Source organism: Agelaius tricolor, unplaced genomic scaffold (genome assembly GCF_023055355.1).
Source record: "Agelaius tricolor isolate 1412-34295 unplaced genomic scaffold, bAgeTri1.0.p SCAF_7, whole genome shotgun sequence".
NCBI lineage: Eukaryota > Metazoa > Chordata > Aves > Passeriformes > Icteridae > Agelaius > Agelaius tricolor.
In genome coordinates this window covers 2,679,402-2,700,407 of record NW_027269267.1, presented here as the reverse complement: position 1 = coordinate 2,700,407, position 21,006 = coordinate 2,679,402, and the positions used below count along the sequence as shown (strand labels likewise).

The window sequence follows — 21,006 nt, the reverse complement described above, 5'->3', positions numbered from 1 at the left end:
TATGAAGAGTTTGTGCAGCTGCTGTCCCATGTTTAAATGAAATAAAAACTTCTCCAGCTCCATTTTGGCACGAGCCAGTTCTGGTGTTGCTCTCAAAGATTTCAAGTTCCTTATTTCAAGTACAACAATGTAGATGTTTGTTGCTCTGGTACAGCAGTACTTTTAATCTTGGAAGTTTCCAAAATATTTTCATACATGGAGATAGGCTCAGATTTAGTCTCCTAAATTAAAACAACAAAAATCAAACAAAACCCACAATGAAATAGCCAAACACACAAAACCAATCACAGCAAGGTGTAAGTGCTGGCTGGCTCTGTACAGAAATGGTGCTAATTTGTAAGATTTTGGGTTAGTGGCTTTTGTTTAGCCATGTATAGGTTTGTGAGCATTTTTAAGGATTCTGGGACCTTTTCAAACACACCAGGACCTGCTGTTTAAATGCTGTCCCTGTGGCAGCTCCCACTGACACTGCAATGCCAAACCTTTGCCTTTCAGTATTCAGATTTAGGCTGGACAGGCATAGCTGGGTCCTCTCAAACTGCTCTTCTTGGAAAACACCACAGCAGCCCCAGCCCCTCAGCTGGATAGAAGCACCAGGTTTAAAATCCTATGTCAGGATAGAAGCACCAGGTTTAAAATCCTATGTCAGGATAGAAGCACCAGGTTTAAAATCCTGTGTCAGGATAGAAGCACCAGGTTTAAAATCCTGTGTCAGGATAGAAGCACCAGGTTTAAAATCCTTGCTCAACACACTCCTGTGAAGTTCATCAGCTCAGAAAACTGACAGTGCCCAGGTTCAGGCTCCACAAAAATGGGATGGGAAACTCCATGGGAATAAATGGAATGATTTCATTAAAATCATTAGTTTTAGGCTGAAGTCTCTCAAGAGCCAAGGGTGATGCTGATGTGGTTGCTGTGCTGCCAGAGCCCTCCCTGTGCCACACCTGGCACTGCCCTGCTGTGAGTCAGTGCTGGAAGCCCAGGGCTGCAGTTTGGTCACTGCCCTGCTGACTCTGCACAGCTCCAGGAGCCTGACTGACAATTCCTGCCTTGGAAGGGACCTGCAAGAGCCACCCCTGCCATGGCAGGGACACCTCCCACTGTCCCAGGCTGCTCCAGCCCCAGTGTCCCCTGCCAGGGATCCAGGGGCAGCCCCAGCTGCTCTGGGAATTCCATCCCAGCCCTGCCCACCCTGCCAGGGAGGAAATTGTTCCTAATATCTGATCTGAACCTGTAATGTTTCAGTTTGAAGCCATTCCCTGGGTGCTGTCCCTGCATGCCCTGGAAATTGTCTCTCTCCAGCTTTCCTGGGGCTCCTGCAGGCCCTGCAAGGCCACCCTGAGCTCAGCCCAAAGCTTCTCCTGTGCAGGTGAACAATCCCAGCTGTGCCAGCCTTTCCTCCCAGCACAGGAATATCCTGAAACTCACCCAGTGCCACCCCTGCCAATGTACTAACATTGAAATCTCTAAATTGCAGGTATGGGCAAGGCTTTCTTGAAATGCAGGATCCAGAATAAAGCAAATCCATAGTACAGCTACCTCTGATTCTAATAAGCCTGAACAGTGCAAACACTTTCACCTCCCACTATCCCAGGCTGCTCCAGCCCCAGTGTCCAACCTGGCCCTGCCAGGGATCCAGGGCTGGAATTCCATGCCAGCCCCTGCCCACCCTCCAGGGGACAATTCCTCATTCCCAATACCCCATCAAATCCCACTGTGGAGCCATTCCCTGGCTCCTGTCCCTCCATCCTTGTCCCCAGTCCCTTTCCAGCTCTCCTGGAGCCCCTTTAGGCTCTGGAGGGGCTCTGAGGTGTCCCTGGACCCCTCTTTTCTCCAGCCCCAGCTGCCCCAGGCTGTCCCCAGAGCAGAGGGGCTGGGACCCTCTGTATGTCCCTCCCCTGGGCTCTCTCCAGCAGCTCCTCCCCGATGCTGGGGTCCCCAGAGCTGGAAGCAGCATTCCAGGTGGGATCTCACAAGAGCAGAGGGACAGCTTCACTCTACATGAATGCCATGAATAAATAAAGCTCCCACATTTTCCTCACATTGTTCCCTCCAAGCCCTTCCATTTCTCAGAACACACACCCTCATCAGCTCCAAACGTTTCTCCCTAAATATGAATCATCCCTGGGATGGTATTTGTTAACTTGCCATGGTTCAGGATGGGTTTGTGTCCCATCTGCAGCACATTTGCCATGGCCTTATTCCCTGGTTCAGGAAGCGCTGACCTAGAAAACTCTCACTGGAGGAGGAGATAAACTGAGGAACTTCAGGAAATTCTCACATCAGCTGGGGATGGAGTCAAACACCTTCTTCAGCCTCACAATTCCAAGGTCTTGTTGCATTCTCTTTTCAGCCTAGATCCATCCCTGCTGTTAAGCATAATACTCAAGCAAATCTTGGTATATCCCAAGGTATACTGAGATACAGGCAGGGGGAGGTACTAAGCTGCAAATTCCTCCTTTTTAAGTGGTATTCTAATCCATAAGAATAATTCAGGCATCCTATCCAAGTGATAAAAGCACGTGGATGCAAGGGAGAAAAGCCAGTGCAGACACTGGGTGCAGATCAAGCAGCAAAAGCCTCATTGGGTGCATTTACTATCACACTGAATAGAGAATTTACCAAACATTCACCCCCAAAAATACCATTACTGGGAGCTCACTGGAGACTCCAGAGTATTTTTTCTCCTACATAAAGCCATTGTCTTTAATGTTTAAAAAAATAAGATGAGAATGTGCTAATTATAATCTGGTATGTACCCAAATTCCTTAGAATTTCCACCAGGAATTCCTCATCAAGCCTTCATCCATCCAAAAAGAATTCATCATTTAGAAAGCCTTCAATGACCAAAAAGCCATGGCACTCCTTCTGGTGAACTGATTGCCCATCACCCCCAGAAATTGATTATCTCCTGCTTATTAATCTGGAAAACAATGATTTTCTGAGCTTCAGGAATCCAGCAAGAGGCTGGAGGTGCCTCAATCCCAAGAGAACAGGTCCTGGATGTGCAGTTCAAGCTCAGTCTGGAAATTTGGGATAACGTTGGCCTGAATCCCTTTTTGAGAACAGGCACCATGGAGAAGCATGGGATTCACTTGGCATTATTCCCTGATGGCCACAGCTGTAAGATAAAAGTTGAAGAGATTTTTATCCCTCAGTGGCATGAAGGGCCAGGAAAAGTCTCTCTAGCAGAGCTCTCTCACGTTCACTTGGTCTAACTCGACTTTTATGAGGGGAAACAGAAGAAGTTGAACCTTTGGGACAAGTTTATGAGGAGAAACAGAAGAAGTTGAACCTTTGGGACAAGTTTATGGGAACTTGACCAATTGCAGCACCCCAATGTGGAGTTGACACTGGTCAGTCTGATGCTCTCCAGGATGCTCCCCATTTGTCTCAGAAGCAGACACTGCACTAAATCTCTGACAAACTTATCCATTTAAGTATCTAGGTCACAGTAAGACTACACAATTTTTATTAACTATCAGTATCTCTGCCAGCATCAGAAGTTGGTAAGGCCTTACCAGAGAAGTTTGGTTTCCTGTAGCATTTTTTTCCTTGATAACAATTCCTAAAATGGTTTTAATGAAGCAGGTTGCAGGAAGGAAATGAGGACAAATAAAACTAAAAAAAAAAGGGGTTTTAAATCCTGCCCTTATAACCCTCCAAAGAGCACTCAGGTTTGCCAAGTCCAAGGTATCCAGGAAATAAAAAAGCAAGAAAACCTTTAGTGTCCCACTGAAGTTCACACTCCCAAGAACAGCTTGGGATGGATGGAAAGACTCCCACCCAAAGCCACTTTTCCAGCAGATCTTGTCTTTCCTTTTGTACCAATGGTACTGAGCTATTCCATGGGATGATGAGCTGTGCTTCTTAGGAAAACTGCTGGGAAAAGGGAATTTGGGGCTGCTCCTGCTCCCATGTTTGAAACAGCTCCACCAGAGGGTCCTGACACCTTCCAGGGGCTGCCCAGGGAGCTTTGCAGTGCCCAGCCCTGCAGGTGTCCCCTGCAGGTGGCACTGAGTGCTCTGGGCTGGGGACAAGGTGGGCACAGCTGCCACTCCATGGGCTTCCCCAACCATTTTCCAAATGATTCTGGGATTCTCTGAGCCAGCAGCCAAGGCCTGGAATTTGCCCTTTTTTTGCTCAGACATTTTTGTCTGAAATATTTCACAGACAGACAACCCAAAGCAACTGAGGGAAAAGAGAAATTTGGCTTCAGGAGAAATGCCATGGAATACCAAAAAAGGGGATGGAGGAGGGAAGACAAGCACCAAACAGCAGAGCAGAATTCTGTGCCTAAGGAACCTCAGCTGCTCCTGCAACTGAGCAGTGCCATGAACAAAACCACACAGAAACCAAGCAGGATGGACAGAGTTCACTGGAAAACTACTCCAAGGGATTAAGAAAATTAAGGAAGAAAATCATCAGTGAAGCTGTGAGTCACCAGATACAGCATTTATGAGCAGTAATTTTATTTACTAAGAGGGAACCGCTGAACATCTCCAAAGACAACCACTGTAATTCACACTCTCACTTATCTTTATTATCATATAGGAATTCCAAAGATTGGAATGGCATGGAGAAAGCAGGTCCCAAAAACCTCAGGAAGCCAAGGGGATGGGCAGAAGAATTTCACTGCTTTTTTTCCTGCCATAAAGACAAAGTGTAATTGCTCCATTTTCCAGTTTTATTTGAAGTCACTTTGGATTGTTAAAATATGGATGGACATTCAAATGGATGGATTCAGATATTAAAGCATGAGCACTTCTGTCTACTTTCCCAACTAACAGGTAAATAATGAGCAACAAAATTAAAATAATTTGGGCTAAAATATTGTGCATCTGAATGCATGGGTGTGAAACTGGTCACCTATTTAAGAGGACAAGCGAGCATGGAATTTCCTAAAGAGTTTGGGCTGGTTTTTAACATAACTGGACCAGCTGGTGCTTGTGTGGAATAGAAATATTTTTTATGTCTCCTTTGCAGAACAGGAAGAAGAAAACAAAGCAATCTTTACTCCACAATTCAGCGGGTTCTGCTCACAGCTTATACAGTGAAAATACCTTTTCTTACAAGGTAAATTTGGGAACTTCAATTCATTTTTCAGTTTGTCCAGAAAGGAAAAATATATTTTATGTGTGCACACCTCTCTTAAGGTAATACAGAAGTCAAGTGAAAATTCAAAAGTCAATGAGACAGAGACCAAACCTGCATGTTGTATTGGTTTGTGGTATTGTTTTGGGGGGAATGCACTGAAAATTAAAAACTTGGGGTTTCTTAAGAGGTTTTAGTGTTTCAAATGGGGATTTTTTCCTGTTGGGGAAGGGAAAGGAGAAAGGACAAGCAAGTGAGCAAATTACAGTAAGAGACACCTGGGAGAAAAAGGGTACAAGCAGAAGTTAGAAAATATCTAAAAAGGGGAGGGAAAGAAGAAGAGAAGGGAAAAGAGAGCAAGAAGAGAAGCACGGGAGGCAGAAGGATTGCCCAGCCCAGGCTGTGGCGGGAGCGCACACCAGGGCAGCAGCCGAGCTCCGGCCGCAGGGGAGGGGACAGAGGAGGGGACAGAGGAGGGACAGAGGTGCCAGAGGATGATTTACTGCACGAGGGGCGGCAGGAATGCCCGGGAATGGCGCTCTGCAGGCAGTGCCCGAGCTCCCGGGGCAGCCACCCGAGCCCTGGCCCTGGTGCCCACGCACACAGCCCATGCCGCCGTCCCTGCCGCGGTGAAACCCGACTCCCACCCCACACAGCCCGACGGTAAAAATATGAAATTCTCTATTTCAGCCAACTCACCCTGCCAGCCTGTGCCAGCACAAAGCAGGTGGGAGCAGGCAGCCCCAGGGCAGGCAAGGGGAGCTGCTGAGGGGTCACTGCCTTCAAAGAACTCCTGCTTGCACCCTTTGCCTTGGAAGAACTCTCCCAACAATTTCCCTCCAAGCTCTTCCATGATCCGCACCCCGTGCAGGAACTTCCCATCAAGCCTTCATCCAGGTATGGAGAACTCCAAAAAGAATTCATCATTCAGAAAGCCTTCAAGGAGCAAAAAGCCATGGCACTCTTTCTGGTGAACTGGGTGCCAATCACCCCCTGAAGTTGGTTATCTCCTGCTTGCCAGCACTTGTAACATCGGCAGGTTAATGCCGGCCCTCACCCCTCAGAGATGAAACACAAACCCAGTTCTTTCTTTTCATCTTTATGCTGCTTTTGTATATCACTTATTTCCAATTGGAATAGGTACAGGTTTGGGGAGAGCAAGGTCATTTCCACCAGCCCCAGGAAAACCATGGACAGATCTGGGTGGGTGGAAGGAAAAAGGGGGAGAAAATCCACATTGCTTGTGTTTTTCTCTGAAAATGCTGCTCTTGCTGCACTGCCCTTCAGCATCCTCTCAGCACTGGGATGAGGTACCAGCCTATGGCCTTATCTCATTCCAGAAGACTGATCTGGATAAAACAGAGATCATGAATTCTGCTCGAATTTCCCCCAAATTTCAAAGGGTGTAGCCACACAAGACCAACAATTCCAGGCTTTATTCCCCAGCTCTGCTCCCCTCCACTGCCAGCAGCACCAGCAGTGTCTCAGGACTCTGTCACAAGTTTGGTCAGCTGAAACCAGAACCCATTATTTTTCAAGAGTTTTATTTCAGACATTTAGCCAGTTTTCCCTCCAAAATCCAAGCACACCGAAGCACAGAAAAAGGTGGGTCACACACCCTGTGCACACTGGCACAGGTAAATCTGCTCCCCAAACTTGTCACTCCTTAAGGCTCAGGACTCAGTCCTGCCAGAGAAGTTGCAGCTTTTGGACTGATAAGATGGAGCTGTGGATGAACCATCCCTGAAGTGTCCAAGGCCAGGCTGGATGGGGCATGGAGCAACCTGGGAAGGTGTCCCTGCCCAGGGCAGGGGGTGGAATGAGACAACCTTACAGTCCCTTCCAACCCAAACCATTCCACGATTCCATGTTCCAAGCACACAAAGTGGGCAAACCCCAAAGTGCTTCCTTCCCCTTCCACACAAAAGAAGTTGTATAAATGTCACATCCATTGAAATTCACATTTTTTCATTGCACAGATGCTTCTCGTGTGCACACAGACAACAACCCACCCAGTCAATCCAGCTATCCCAAAATGATACCATTTCCTAAAATACCCCATCACTTTCCCCAAAACTGAGCTATGAGGATCAAATGGCTAAAGAGGTTGCAAATTAAAAATCAGCATTTTTTAAAGACAAACTCTGTTTGAGAAAAACGATTTCAAACCCTAATTCCCCCAAATTTTCGAGCAAATCCTAAATTCCTTGAGCAGACCTCTATGTAGATGTGCTGAGTCACTCTCCAACCTTAAGAGGCTGCTTTTTCAAGTTACAGAGCACTCAGAATACAAACTCCAGGCAAATGAAACTGCAAATGCAAAGAGCATCCTGCTATTAAAGCATCAGACACAGAAACCCTTCAGCTCAGCTCCGTGACTTTGGGCACTCACCAGGTCACCCAGGGCAATGCAAAACTACAGCAAAATACAAAAAGTTTTGCATGGAAAGAGTGAGAAAGTGCTGCAATGGATTGCCTGGGGAGTCCCCATGCCTGGGTGTGTTTAACAAAGCCTGGATGTGGCACTGGGTGCCGGGGTTTGGTTGAGGGGTTGGGGCTGGGCTGGACTCCATGGTCTGGAAGGTCTCTCCCAACCCAGGGATTCTGGGATTCTGGGAATTCTGTGACTCTGAGCACTCCCCAGGTGACTCTGGCCCATCACTTCACCCTTTGGCTCTCACTCCCTTGCTGGAGAGCAGCTCAGGGAGGTCTTTATCTCATGGAAAGCACACAAAGCTCTACAAGATACCAAAAATCCCTGAATTCCCTCTCTTCATCCCAAAAAACCAGGAGCTCAGTGCCTTAGGTCAGGCTGGCAACAGGGCACAGAAAGTTTGGGTGGATGGGGGTTTTTCTGTATGTTAGATCCCAATCACTGAAAAACTTTTCCATGGGATGCTGGAAAAATCCATTAGAATTTACTTGATTCAGGTACTAAAATGTGGCATGAGAAAGTCCCAAAGCTAAAAGCAAGTGCAGGGTCTGGACAGTGATCAATTACTAAATTTCATTTTAAAAAATTAAATTTATATATTTACTGATACAAGTAAATATCTTTTATATATTACCTGATAAAAGATAGTTCAGATCACCAAAAACAAGAAATGATTCTCCCATTTTTGTAGGTGCTCAAGTGCTTGACTTAGTTTGGGAATTTTTCTGGAAACAATGAATAAAGTCAAGTGTGACTCCACAGAGACAGTCAAGACTGAAATGTTGGGAGGAAGACCACACTTGCAAGCTGTGGAATGCAATCCAGACCTGTTTTCTCATGTGTATCAAGGAAGTTCATGGATTTGGCACTGTCAGGTCGGGGGTTCAGAGGTTTCAGAACACACACCATGACTAACACAAAACTTAGAAATTGCACTCTGGGCCCACTCTGAGATTGCTAAAAATGTATCTTGAGCTTCAGCCTCACCTCAAACCACAGCCCTCAGATTCTTTTGTGTCATGCAAACAAAAATCATACAAAGATTAAAACTAAGATTTGTTTTTTAAAGTAGCAGTGGTGCAGAGCAATAAAGTAACAGCAAAGCAGCTAAAGAAACCTGTACCAGAATTTACCAAGGGACTTATTTTCAAATATGCAAGTCTGAACATCAAATTCTTCATCCCATATTCAAAGTCTTGTGTAGAAATAATCACAAGTTCTCACATTTCAATAAATTTAGGTAGGAACTACAAGACCCAAAATGTTAACAAAAGAGTGAGGCCAACACTTACAAATTACTGGGTTATACCATGTAGGCCCAGGATTAAACTTCTGAGGTAGGAAAAATAGTGATAAATATTTTAAAAATGAGGAGTGACATAAGGAAGGTCAGTTAAGTCCACCCTTTCTCTTAGCAGACTTTGGAAATACACATTAAAGGACAACAAATATAACCTTAGGAAATCTTTGTCACACACACAAAAAATTATTGACTGATCTCAATCAGAACATGTTCCTGATTTAAAAAAAAAATTAAGTAAAGAAAGAAAGAACTGGAAATTATTACACTGGACAGAAAAGGGGGAATAAAAGAAAGGGAAAAAAAACCAAACAAACCATCCCAAGACAGAAAACCTCAGCACATGAGGCCACCATGAACTTCTCAGTGCCAGGAGGAGATTTAATGCCATGAACAACTCCAGTGTGGCCTTTCCTTATTTCAGATTTTTCAAAATGACTGCGATTGGGTTTTGTGCTGTGGAATTGCAGCCCAGCCCCTGCCCTGCCCAGGGCTCACTGCTCAGCTCCCCCTGTGCTCCCAGCCCAAAGCACCAGGTGTGTGTGAGCTGGCAGGAGCCCTCAGGAAATGTCCCTTTGTCACACCAGGACACCCCTTCCTCCACACACCAAACCAGGGCCCTGGCCTGTGGCACAAAATCTTTTCCATTTCAGCTAAACTCAAACAGGTTTTGCAATAAATCTGCTCCAGTTAAGGGGCATTTTTAAAAGTTTTGCAGGAAGGGGTGATTTCAAGATGCATCACTGGAACTTTGTGAACTGTAAGGAGAATTTGTTTTCTCATTTCTTGAAATAACTGGGTGCTGATTAAGAACATCCAGCAGAAAACCAGAATTAAATACTCACTTTCTGCAGGTGGAATACAACCATTATACAATAGTTACACAACTCTTTCTTTGCATAATAAGAAGAGAAAAAAGTGGGGTTTTTAAACCAGCCTTCAGAATAGAGAACTTGATAACACCACAACTTGGCCAACTGGTTTTCCTTGCTTTATTGGCTTCTGCAATAAATCCAATGGAAATATTCTAGCAAAAACCTGGGTTTGGGTTTATTGTGTGGCAGAAATCAAGTACATGAGCACTGGGTAGAACCTTCAAACCTACTTGTAGAAATCTGTGTCCAATTCTAATAGGAGAAAAGCATCTCTGATAGGAGACAAGCATCTCTAATAGGAGACAAGCATCTCTGGTGCCCATCACACAGAGCAAAGTCCTCTGGACTCCAGGCTGGGCCCCAGAGCAGTCAGAGTTGCCAAGAAGCACCAAGGAAGGCAGTGCAGGGCCTGTGCTCTGTCTGTCTCCACCTGGGCTCCTGGATTTCTCACTGGGTTTCAACACTGAGCTCATCAAGTTTTAAAAGGTCCATGCTGTGAACATGACTCTGGTTAATTTAACTCCACAGAGATCCAGAAATGAATGTTGTGATGGGTCAGAGACTCACTGCAATTGTGGAAAACACAGCTGAGAACATGCCCAGACCACCCTGCAGGACACAGACCAGCGTTCCTGAAGGGCCACAGCACAGAAAGGATTTCCATCCACACCTCCACATTCTGAGTTTTAGACCTTCTATCATTAAGCTTTTGTAGAGCAGATGATCAAATTACAATAATTACCAGAACTCACAACCTTTTTATTTACAGCAAACCACAAACACGGGGATTTCCCCAAGGCTGCCCCAGAAATTCTGTGGAGCAGCACGTGAGGAGTGGACAGGGACCTCCAAGTCAGGAAATGTGACACAGAAACAAACACCACTTACTCCATGCTGTAAACACAAACCAAAACAGAAATCAGATCCCAAGAAGGGTCTCTGATTAATACAACACAAACTCAAGCAATTCTTAATTGTCCTTATAGAAACTTTACCTGTACAACACATCTCTTGTACTCTTTTCACTCAGACTTCAACTGACTCATTTGTGATGCTGTCTCTAGCAGAGAGAGTTCACTAAAGACATAAATTTTCTTTGAATTTAAGCTTCATAATTAAGTTTATAATTAATCTTTACAATTAATAAATATATACTAAGTTTCTTAAAAATAATAAACCACTGCAAAAAGTTTGAGGATCTCCAAGAACCATTCCAAGAGAAGCTGTAGTAAGTGGTCTAACCCTAACCCACTGTTAGGGTTAGGGTCAAGGTTAGGGTTAGGGTTAAGGTAGTTACCACTGTTGTACCTACTACTGTTACCAGAGTTGTACCTACTACTGCCTCTGACTGTGGGGCAAAGAGCCAGGAAATCTGGAGCCTTTGGATAGAACCTGACTTCAGCTAAAGTTTAAAACCTCTGTCAGGGACAGAGACAGGGGGACCCACGGCACCCTGACAAGTGACAGGACAGGAGCTGTGTGGGACAGACCCAGGGCAGGGGGAGCATCCAGAGGGACCTGAGCAGGCTGGAGAGGTGGGGCTGGGAGAGCCCCATGGAGCCCAGCAAGGCCAAGAGCCTGAGCTGCCATGGGGAACCCCAAACACGGCCCAGGCTGGGTGGGGATGGATGGAGAGCAGCCCTGGGCAGGAGATTGGGGGTGCTGGGTGCTGAGAAGCTCAGGGTGTTCCTAGCCCAGAACTTTCCCTGGGCTGGGAAGGGATTGGTGCCCCTGTGCCCTGCTCAGGTGATTTCCCACCTGCAGAGCTGCCCCAGCCCAGGGAGGAGCTGGAGCTGCTGCAGAGAGCCCAGAGGAGGCTCCAGGATGAGCAGAGGGATGGAGCAGCTCTGCTGGGAGGAAAGGCTGGCACAGCTGGGATTGTTCACCTGCACAGGAGAAGCTTTGGGCTGAGCTCAGGGTGGCCTTGCAGGGCCTGCAGGAGCCCCAGGAAAGCTGGAGAGAGACAATTTCCAGGGCATGCAGGGACAGCACACAGGGAATGGCTGCCAGTGCCAGAGGGCAGGGCTGGATGGGACCTTGGCAATGAGGAATTGTTCCCTGGCAGGGTGGGCAGGGGCTGGCATGGAATTCCACCCCTGGATCCCTGGCAGTGCCCAGGCCAGGTTGGACATTGGGGACATTGGAGCAGCCTGGGACAGTGGAAGGTGTCCCTGCACTGGGCTTTGAGGTCCCTTCCACCCCAAACCATCCTGGGATTCCATGAAAAATCTGATTTTCTTGGGAAGACAGATCCCCAGGTGCAATCCCACACACAGCCAGCAGTTACAGGAGTGCTCCTGCTCCTGCACAGAGCCTGCCATAACAATCTCAGTTTCTGAGGGAACACTCTGACATTGACAGAAAGTCACCCCAAGTACAAGAGCACAGGATTCTAAGCTTAGGAACATCTCATGATGGTGAAAAATGTGCATTAAGCTGTTATGTCACAACACTGACCCAGTGCTTGTTGTATTCATGAGTAACTTCTATAGCAATAACAACTCCCAAGATCTTGTAACATTAACAAAGAAATCAATGTATTTCTAACACTAACTCTGGCACAGCATTGCATTAATGCCTAATTATCCACAAGTTGGAAAGAATAACAATAAAGAAGCCAGAATCATGATCCTGGAAAGTTACTGAGCTTCCAGTATCAATCAGATGTTGAAAGAGTGGTGGAAACTGATTTGTCTGTGACCACACACACCCTCTATGCATTTAATGTGCAAGTCCTGTTCAAACTGCATTTAAAAATTGGAATAGATGTGGTTCTACAGCTGTGAGCAGGGCAAAGCTGCAGTTACAACCAGACAGGGCAGAGATCAGTGTGAGGGAACTCTCAGTGACCAGGAAAATACAGAACTGAGGAAGTACCAACACATTCACTTCCCTGACAATATTTCTCTCCTCTTTTAACCCTTCCTCAAACTCCAACTGAGACCAGGGGCACAAAACTGCTCTTTCTATAAAGGAGATGCTGGGTGTTCCAACAGGAGCACAGTAAATGAGTTATTGGCAATTCATGGAGTTCACAGAAGCACAAATCATGAGCTGAACACACACAGGGAATGGGGATCTGAAATGAAATGTGTTTGCAGTCAGGAAACCACAAAACCAGTGAACAACAGGTTTTTGGGACACTAAGATTTAAAAGTTTCACTGGCAAGTTCGATTTAATTATTAAAATTATTTACTTATGCTTTTGTGAACTAGTCATCCTACTAATTTGATTTTTTCCAGTAACTCAACATAATTCAGTCTGATTTTTTTTCCCATTATTTTTTGAAGGAATGACTCTGCCATCAGAAATCAATTTGTACATTTCCATCCCTCTCTTATTTCACCATCCAAACAGTTACCAGAAAGAAAAAGGAAACTTTTCAACACAAAGAGGTATTAATGTATTATTAACTATTCCTTTAACTGACTCACAACACAGTCTATTTTTATTTGCCTCTGGGGGAAAAGAAAAAGGGGGGGAAAAAGGAATGCTAGAGGCTTTGGAACTTTATGTAACAGCAATTGAAAGCCTGGTCTCTCACAGCTGGAACAAAACTGACACTTAATGGAATTCATTTTACTTTCATTTACTCAGTTTCACTTTCAGGTACTCGGTGCTACCCAGGGCTGGAAACTTTGCATGGAGAATGTTTACAAATAGGTGTCAGCTCGTGGTGCTGCAGTGACAGAAACATTTCCCTGCCTGTCCAAAACTCAGCGCTGGAATTTCACAGATTTGGTTTTCACCAGAGTTTCCCAGTGTATGGGTGCAGGCAGAGCTGCTGGGAATTGTCCCCCACATTTCCCTGGCCCTTCAGTGGGGACTCTCCCCAAAAATCCTAAGGACAGGACACTTTGGAATAAATAAGGAGATGCTAAAACCAATACCCTTCAAAGAGAGCCACACCAAGGGTGAGGAGCCAGCAGAGCCCTGCTCTGAAGGGATCAAATCCACTGGTACCAGCAAAAGCAGCCCAGTTATTTTCCCAGCCATTCTGGGATAAATGAGAATTCAAGGCAGAACTTTACCTTTCTCCCCCAAAAGATGGGTAAAGCAATGGACAATCACTGCAATTCCACTGCTGGCTTGTGTCACCTTGAAGAGCCAGCACTGGGCAACCCCACATATGGAGCAACTCTTGGTGGAAGGAACCATTCCTGATTTTCCAAAGTTTCTCTGGTGTTTTTAAGGCATCCAAAGACTACAGTTCCCATAAGCCTCCTCCTGAAGGAGCCCTGGAGGTGAGGAAGGAAAGGAGGAGCATTCCCCTTCTCCTGATTACTTCTTTCTCCCCTCAGAAGAAAAGCAGTTGGCTCAGAGAGGTTTTTGGTAGTATTTCAAATAATAAAAATAATAACAAATAACAAAAAAAAAAGTCTTAGAACAAAAAAGAACTCTCACTGCATAAACATCAGAGTCTGAGTAGCCAGAAAGTTATTACATAATTTTTGTGAAAATGTATTTCTTATCAACCTCTTTGCAGAGATGAAACTGTAAACTCAACAAATAATGTATTGTACTCAGTTATAAAGACAAAAGCAGCAGTTCTCTGTAAATAATCCTGTTCTACAACAACAGATCTATTTACAAAAGGATTTCAGAAGTTATACAACTCCCATAATATAAAGGTATCAGAAAGTTTTGTACTTTAATGTGGAGAACAGCTCTCCAAATGGCACTCAAAGTGACCATGGAAAGGCTAAACAGGTCCCAGGCTGCAATTCTCACCCCAAACCACAAACTGTCACACAACTGCCAACCTGCAGTCCCACAGCCAGGCTCAAAAGCACCTGAAATGAGCAGGTTTCCAGAGGAATTCCCAAAAGATAATCTAATTATAGCAACAAAAAGTGCTTTTTTTGGTACCAATTGTTTTAGTCTTCAAATCAGCACCCAGTTGAGCTCAGCTGAAGCTGTGAAATGCCTGCATGGCAAATAAAAGCTCCGTTTTGGAGTGTTTATTCTTTCCACATACCATCTGAGCAGGTGGTCCAGTTTCAAACATGACTCCAAGATGTGGCACATGTAAGCAAGTCTGTCCTAATTAAATGTCACTTGAAAAGCTCCACCAAGGCACAGTTTCCCCGGACAGCAGCGGTGCTCTGCTGCTCTGTTTTAACTGTCAGGCACTTTGCAAAGTCTCCGATGGCCATCAGGTGTTAATGGCCACCCTGCAGCACCCCCAGACTGGATCCATTGCCGGTGAGCCCCGGGTGTTTCACACGAGGAAGGGAGCGCTGCCCATAAATCGGCACTGAACGGGAGAGCTCTTGGCTGCTCGCAGGTAAAATTATCCTCGTCACTGTCCAGCTGGGGGAGGGGATGCCAATGACAAGTCCTAAATCCACCCAAGTATTGATGCAGGAACTGTAACACCCGCTGCTCCTGTAACCGAGCCTACCTGTACGCCTGGAAACAATATCAAACTCATGACCTATTGCCCTCCTGGCTTAAGAAAACCCCGCTGGCTCTTCAATTTTGAACAAGATATACTTGCTTCACCCAAGGAATATTCCAAAGCTATGAATTAAACTCAATAAGCTTCATAAACTTGGATGGAATTTTTAATTCACAGCAGAAAATGTAAATTTAACACTTCACACACATATTCTACTTCAGACTGCAAATAAAAAGTCTAGTTCTAAATAATTCATGTAAGCCAAAAACATGAAGCGTAGCCTACAAAAGTATCTATATATACACACACACCAAATATATATAGATAATAGTTAACAAATACTAGCTCAGAGTTATTTTCAGTGTTATTATTCTAATTCTATAAAGTATAATTAATTTTCCAAAAATATCCAACCTACAGAGGTTGGGAGAAGGGCGGCGTGGAGAAAGAGAGAAACAAGTTTACCAAAACTTTTTAGGGCTACAGACTATTCCAAGGAGGGAGGTTAAATTCTGCTTGGTTACAGGCAGAGAATGAAACACTACTGGAAACTAAATATTTCCTAATTTATCACCAGATATCATCTAAGTGTTCTTCAACTTGACACACCTTTCTTGAGGAAAAGGTAAGGAAAACACCAAGAAGATAATAAAAAAAAGTTGTTAACTTGTTCAAACCCAGGCCCCCATGAAACTGCATCCACCTCAGTGTGACTGCAAGGACCTCCTGGCAAAAGTTACCAGCACACTCTCATTCGGGTTCAACCAGGATGGCTGTCAAAAACACGCCTGTCGATTTATTTTGGAGTCAGTTACTCCGTCTTCGTTGATTTTAAACAACAATAAATGTTCATTTCCCCCGATGGCTGTGGAGTAATAGGAGAACTAAGTAACAGCAGCAATCTAGAGACATGATCAAAGAAGCCCTTTGGACGGGCTAAACCCAAAACTTCAAAGCCGACTGAGATTCACAAATTTCTAAATTTCGAATTGCAGGACTTTAAAATGCGTTTAGTGATCCCGCGGCGGCGGGAGGGAACTGTGGCCACTCCAGAGGAGCACCCAGTGCATCCGAGCAGAGCCCCAGTTCCTCCAGAGCACAAAGCTGAATCCCTGAAAGGCCGCGGCCGGCTACTCAAACATGGAACCAGGGAATCATTCACGATGGAAAAGACCTCCGAGATCATCGAGCCCAACCTACGGCCACCTTGTCAACCAGACCAGGGCACCGAGAGCCATGTCCAGCCTTTCCCTAAAGACCTCCGGGGCCGGTGCCTCCAGCAGCTCCCCGGGGAGTGCCCGTGTGTCCCTGCCTGTCCCTGTGCCCGTGTGTCCCTGCGTGTCCCTGTGTCTATTCCCAACGCTGCTCCCTCCTCCTCCCCACCCCCACCGAAGGGATGACAGGCACCTCGCTCAGGTAACTCCTTCCCCATCTCCCCGGCACCTTCCCCACCCGCCCCACCGGCCCCTCACAGGTGCCGGGGCATCCCAATCCTCCCCTACAACAGGTGATGCTCCAAGTCCTGCCGCCCTCCTCGCCGCCAGCCCGGCCCGAGCCCTCGCACCCGCCCACCGCAGGGCGTTGCGCATAACACCGAGAGGCTCCGGGCGAGCTCCCTTCCTCCATCGCCGCTCCCAAGGCCCGGGAAGGCACAGCCGCGCTCCAAGGGGAAAAAGGCCGCGGGCTGCGGAGGGGCGGGCAGGGATGGATCCCGGCCCTGCCGCCGCTCCCGCTCTAAGATGGCAGCGAAGCGCTGCGGCCCCTCCGCCGCGGGCCCGGGCGAGGCGGCCCCGGCTCGTCCCGCGGTGCGGCGTCTCACTCACCCGTGCGGCGGCTTCTCCCGGGGCGAGGCCTCTCCCTCCGCGGGGCGAGCGCCGGGCGCGTCCTCCCGCTCTTCCCCGGGGGCCTCGGCGGCGGCGGCGCCTCCTCCTCCCTCGGGCCGCGGCTCTGCCCGCGGTTGGAAGGGGAGCCCGGGCGGCCCGGCGGGTCCCCGGCCGGGCTCTGGCTGTTCGCTGCCCTCACAAAATGGCGCGCGGTCCAAACCTGCGCAGCGCCCGGCGGCGGCTCGGCCTCGCCTCGGCTCGGCTGCGATCGGCGGCCTGAGCCCCGGCCGGGAGCGCGGGGACAGCGGCGGGGGGAGCGGGAGGAGCGGGAGGAGGAGGAGGAGAAGGAGGAGGAGGAGGGGATGGGGGGAAGCGCAGCGCCGTACCGAGCCCCCGGGAACTCCTCGCTCCCTCCCTCCCTCCCCCGCCTGCCAGCCGCTACCTCCTCCCCCTCCCTCCCTCCCCGCCCGCTCCTCCTTCCCTCCCTCCCTTCTTCCTCACGAACCGGCTTCGTTTCCCGCACCGCCGCCGCCGCCTCAAGCCCGGCCGCGCATCCCCGGCGGGACCCTCGGAGCGCACTTTTTTTGCGTCCCTTCTTTTCCTTTTCCTTTCGCGGTGGAGGTCGGAAGAAGGAGAAGAAAAAAAAAACTTAAAAAAAAAACCAACCCCAGGAATTCTGGCGGAAATTGAGCTATTTGCTTTTGTTTTTTATTATTATTATTTTATTTTATTTTAATTTTTAAATATTTTTTTAAATTTAAAAAAAAACCCAACTGACAAAATGGCGGCGGGGGCGAGCCTGTTGCCATAGCAACTGTCAATCACCCGCGGCCGGGCGGGAGACGGCGCTGACGTGGGGAGGCAAGGGCGGGCCGCGCTCGCCATGGCAACGGCTCCTTCCCCCTCCTTCCTCATCCGTGCCCGCCCGCCCTCCGGCGTGTGACGGTGTCGGCGGCGCTGCGGGCCGGGATGGCCCCGGCGGGGCGGGGAAGGGGAGCGGCCGCCATTCCCGGTGACGGGGGGGACCCGGCGGTTGAGGCGGTGCCGGCCCCGGCCCGCAGGGGGCGCCGGGAGCGCGAGGCCGAGCCCGCCGGGGCTTCCCGCCCGCCGCCGCCTGTGGGGAGGGACAGGGCCGGGCACGGCCCCCTCGGAACCCGAGACGTGCCCGAAAAACCGTTCAAAAAACGCACTCCGAGGAGCCCGGAGTGCCTCAACCTGCTGAGGGAAAAACCGTTCAAAAAACGCACTGCAAGGGGCCCGGAGTGCTTCAACCTGCTGAGGGAAAAACCGTTCAAAAAACGCACTGCGAGGAGCCCGGAGTGCCTCAACCTGCTGAGGGAAGGCTCCTCTCCCCTCCCCTCGGCATTGCGTCCGCGGGTCTTTCTCGACCCGCTTAAAAATATCACCCCCAAAAAAAGAGTTGGAAAATGTGCCGAAAGTCGTCCGGTGTGGGAGCCCCGACGTGTTGGGGGTGTCACAGGATTCTAGAGGGTTTCTGTCCCCTCAGAATTGCATCCAGGGGTGTTTCTTGGCCCCTCAGAAAATCTGTGTTCCCCAAGAACAAGTTGAAAAATGCACTAAAAGTCACCCGGTGTGGGAGCCTTGAGCTGCTGAGGGATGGCTCCTTTCCCCTTGGAATTCTGTCCAGGGCTTTTCTAATTCTCATCAGGAAAAAAATACATTCCCCTAGAAGCAAGTTAGGTGTGGGAGCCTCAAGCTGCTGAGGCAAAGCTCCTTTCCCCTCAGAATTGCATCCAGGGGTCTTTCTCACCCCCTCTCTGAAAATCAATATATTCTCCCAAAATGATTTTAAAAATGCACTGAAAGTAGCTTGGTGTGAGAGCTTTGAGGTGCTGAGGGAATCACAGAATAAAAGGCTCTTTTCCCCTCAGAATTGCATCCAGGGGTGTTTCTTGGCCCCTCAGAAAATCTGTGTTCCCCAAGAACAAGTTGAAAAACGCACTAAAAGTCACCCAGTGTGGGAGCCTTGAGCTGCTGAGGGAAGGCTCCTTTCCCCTTGGAATTCAGTCCAGGGCTTCTCTAATTCTCATCAGGAAAAAAAACAACACCAAAATAATTATATATATATATATATTCCCCCAGAAGTGAGTTAGGTGTGGGAGCCTCAAGCTGCTGAGGCAAAGCTCCTTTCCCCTCAGAATTGCATCCAGGGGTCTTGCTTACCCCCCTATGGAAATCAGCATATTTCCCTAAAATGAGTTAAAAAACGCACTGAAAGTAGCTTGGTGTGGGAGCCTTGAGGTGCTGAGGGAATCACAGAATAAAAGGCTCTTTTCCCCTCAGAATTGCATCCAGGGGTCTTCCTCATCCCCTTAAAAATCAATATATTTCCCAAAAACTGAGTTAAAATATGCACTCTAAGTAGCCCAGTGTGGGAGCCTCGAGCTGCTGATGGAAGGCTCCTTTCCCCTTGGAATTGCCAGATTGGTGCTTCCAGCCTAAATCTGTGACAGGGGGTTTTTAATGTATTTTTTTTATTATTTTTAATTTCTGGAATGCCCACAAAGATCAAAAAGTAGAGTCTGGCCTTTATCTAATACTTTAATTCTGATGTGTTATACTTTAATCTAGTCATTTCAGTTCCCAGCCAGCCTCCTTGGAGAAATTAGGACATGTTACTTGTTCCATTTGCTTTTTCTTCCTGTTTTAATTTTTTTTTTTTTTTTTATCTTGGCTTAAAAGGTGGAAATAAGCAGCCAAGGATTGGCAGACGGATGCAGCCACAGCCAAAACCCCCCAAATAATTGAAGTGTTGAGAATTTTACTTAAATTGTGCGATCACAGAATCCCAGAGTGGCTTGGGGTGGAAAGGACCTTAAAGTCCACCCAGTGCCACCCCTGCCATGGCAGGGACACCTCCCACTGTGCCAGTGTCCAGCCTGGCCTTGGGCACTGCCAGGGATCCAGGGGCAGCCCCAGCTGCTCTGGGAATTCTATTCCAGGGCCTCCCCATCCTCACAAGGAGGAAATTTTTGCTAATATCCGATCTAAAGCTGTAATTTTTCAGTTTGAAGCCATTCCCTGTGTGCTGTCCCTGCATCCCCTGGAAATTGTCTCTCTCCAGCTTTCCTGGGGCTCCTGCAGGCCCTGCAAGGCCACCCTGAGCTCAGCCCAAAGCTTCTCCTGTGCAGGTGAACAATCCCAGCTGTGCCAGCCTTTCCTCCCAGCACAGGAATATCCTGAAACTCACCCAGTGCCACCCCTGCCATGGCAGGGACACCTTCCACTGTCCCAGGCTGCTCCAAGCCCCAGTGTCCAGCCTGGCCTTGGGCACTGCACGGATCCAGGGGCAGCCCCAGTTGCTCTGGGCACCCTCCCAGGGAAGGATTTCTCCTCGATATCCCATCTAAATCTCTCTTTTTCAGCTTAAGGCCATTCATTCCTGTTTGTCTCCCAAATCCCTTGTGAAAAGTCCCTCTCCAGGGATGGGGTGCACAGGGGAATCGTGGGACCACCCCAGGAGTGGCAGTGAGGTGTTTGGTGGGTTGGAATTCTCTATGGAACTGCACCTTCCAGCCGTGGGAGGTGCTTGGGAGCATTGTGATTTAAGTGCTCCTTTCTCATTCCCCTCAGCCCCAGAAAGATTTGAGGTCACTTGGAGCTGCTTTTGACGCTTCTCTCAGTGACTCTGAGCGTGGCCAGAATGTGGCTCTTGTCCTGGGATGTGGACAGGAACACCTGAGGGAGCTGGGCAGGGGCTGAGCCTGCAGCAAAGGAGGCTCAGGGGGGACCTCACTGCTCTGCACAACTCCTGACAGGAGGGGCAGTGAGGGGGGTCAGGCTCTGCTGCCCTGTCCCAAGGGAAAGGAGGAGAGGAAATGGCCTCAAATGGCACCAGGGCAGGCTCAGGTTGGAGATTGGGACAGAAAATTTCCCTGGCAGAGTGGTCAGGCCTTGGGCTGAGCTGCCCAGGGAGGTTTGGAGTCCCTGGAATTGTCCCAGAGCAGTCTGGATGTGGCCCTGGGGACAGGGGTTGGGCTGATGAAGGTGGGGCTGGGTGATCCTGGAGGGCTCTCCCCACATGGACAATTCCAAGATCTCCAAGGCCAACCTCTGC

At 48.2% G+C, this 21,006-nt stretch overlaps 1 protein-coding gene across 1 annotated transcript in view; it reads right to left on the bottom strand.

The window, feature by feature from the left end:
• Window positions 1-17,352, bottom strand: part of DYRK1A (dual specificity tyrosine phosphorylation regulated kinase 1A) — an 82,087-nt gene extending 64,735 nt beyond the window's left edge. Inside the window, 1 exon segment of the mRNA XM_071430114.1 lies at window positions 16,929-17,352. The gene's annotated coding sequence lies outside the window, so the exon portion shown is untranslated.
• Window positions 17,353-21,006: the final 3,654 nt, after the last annotated feature.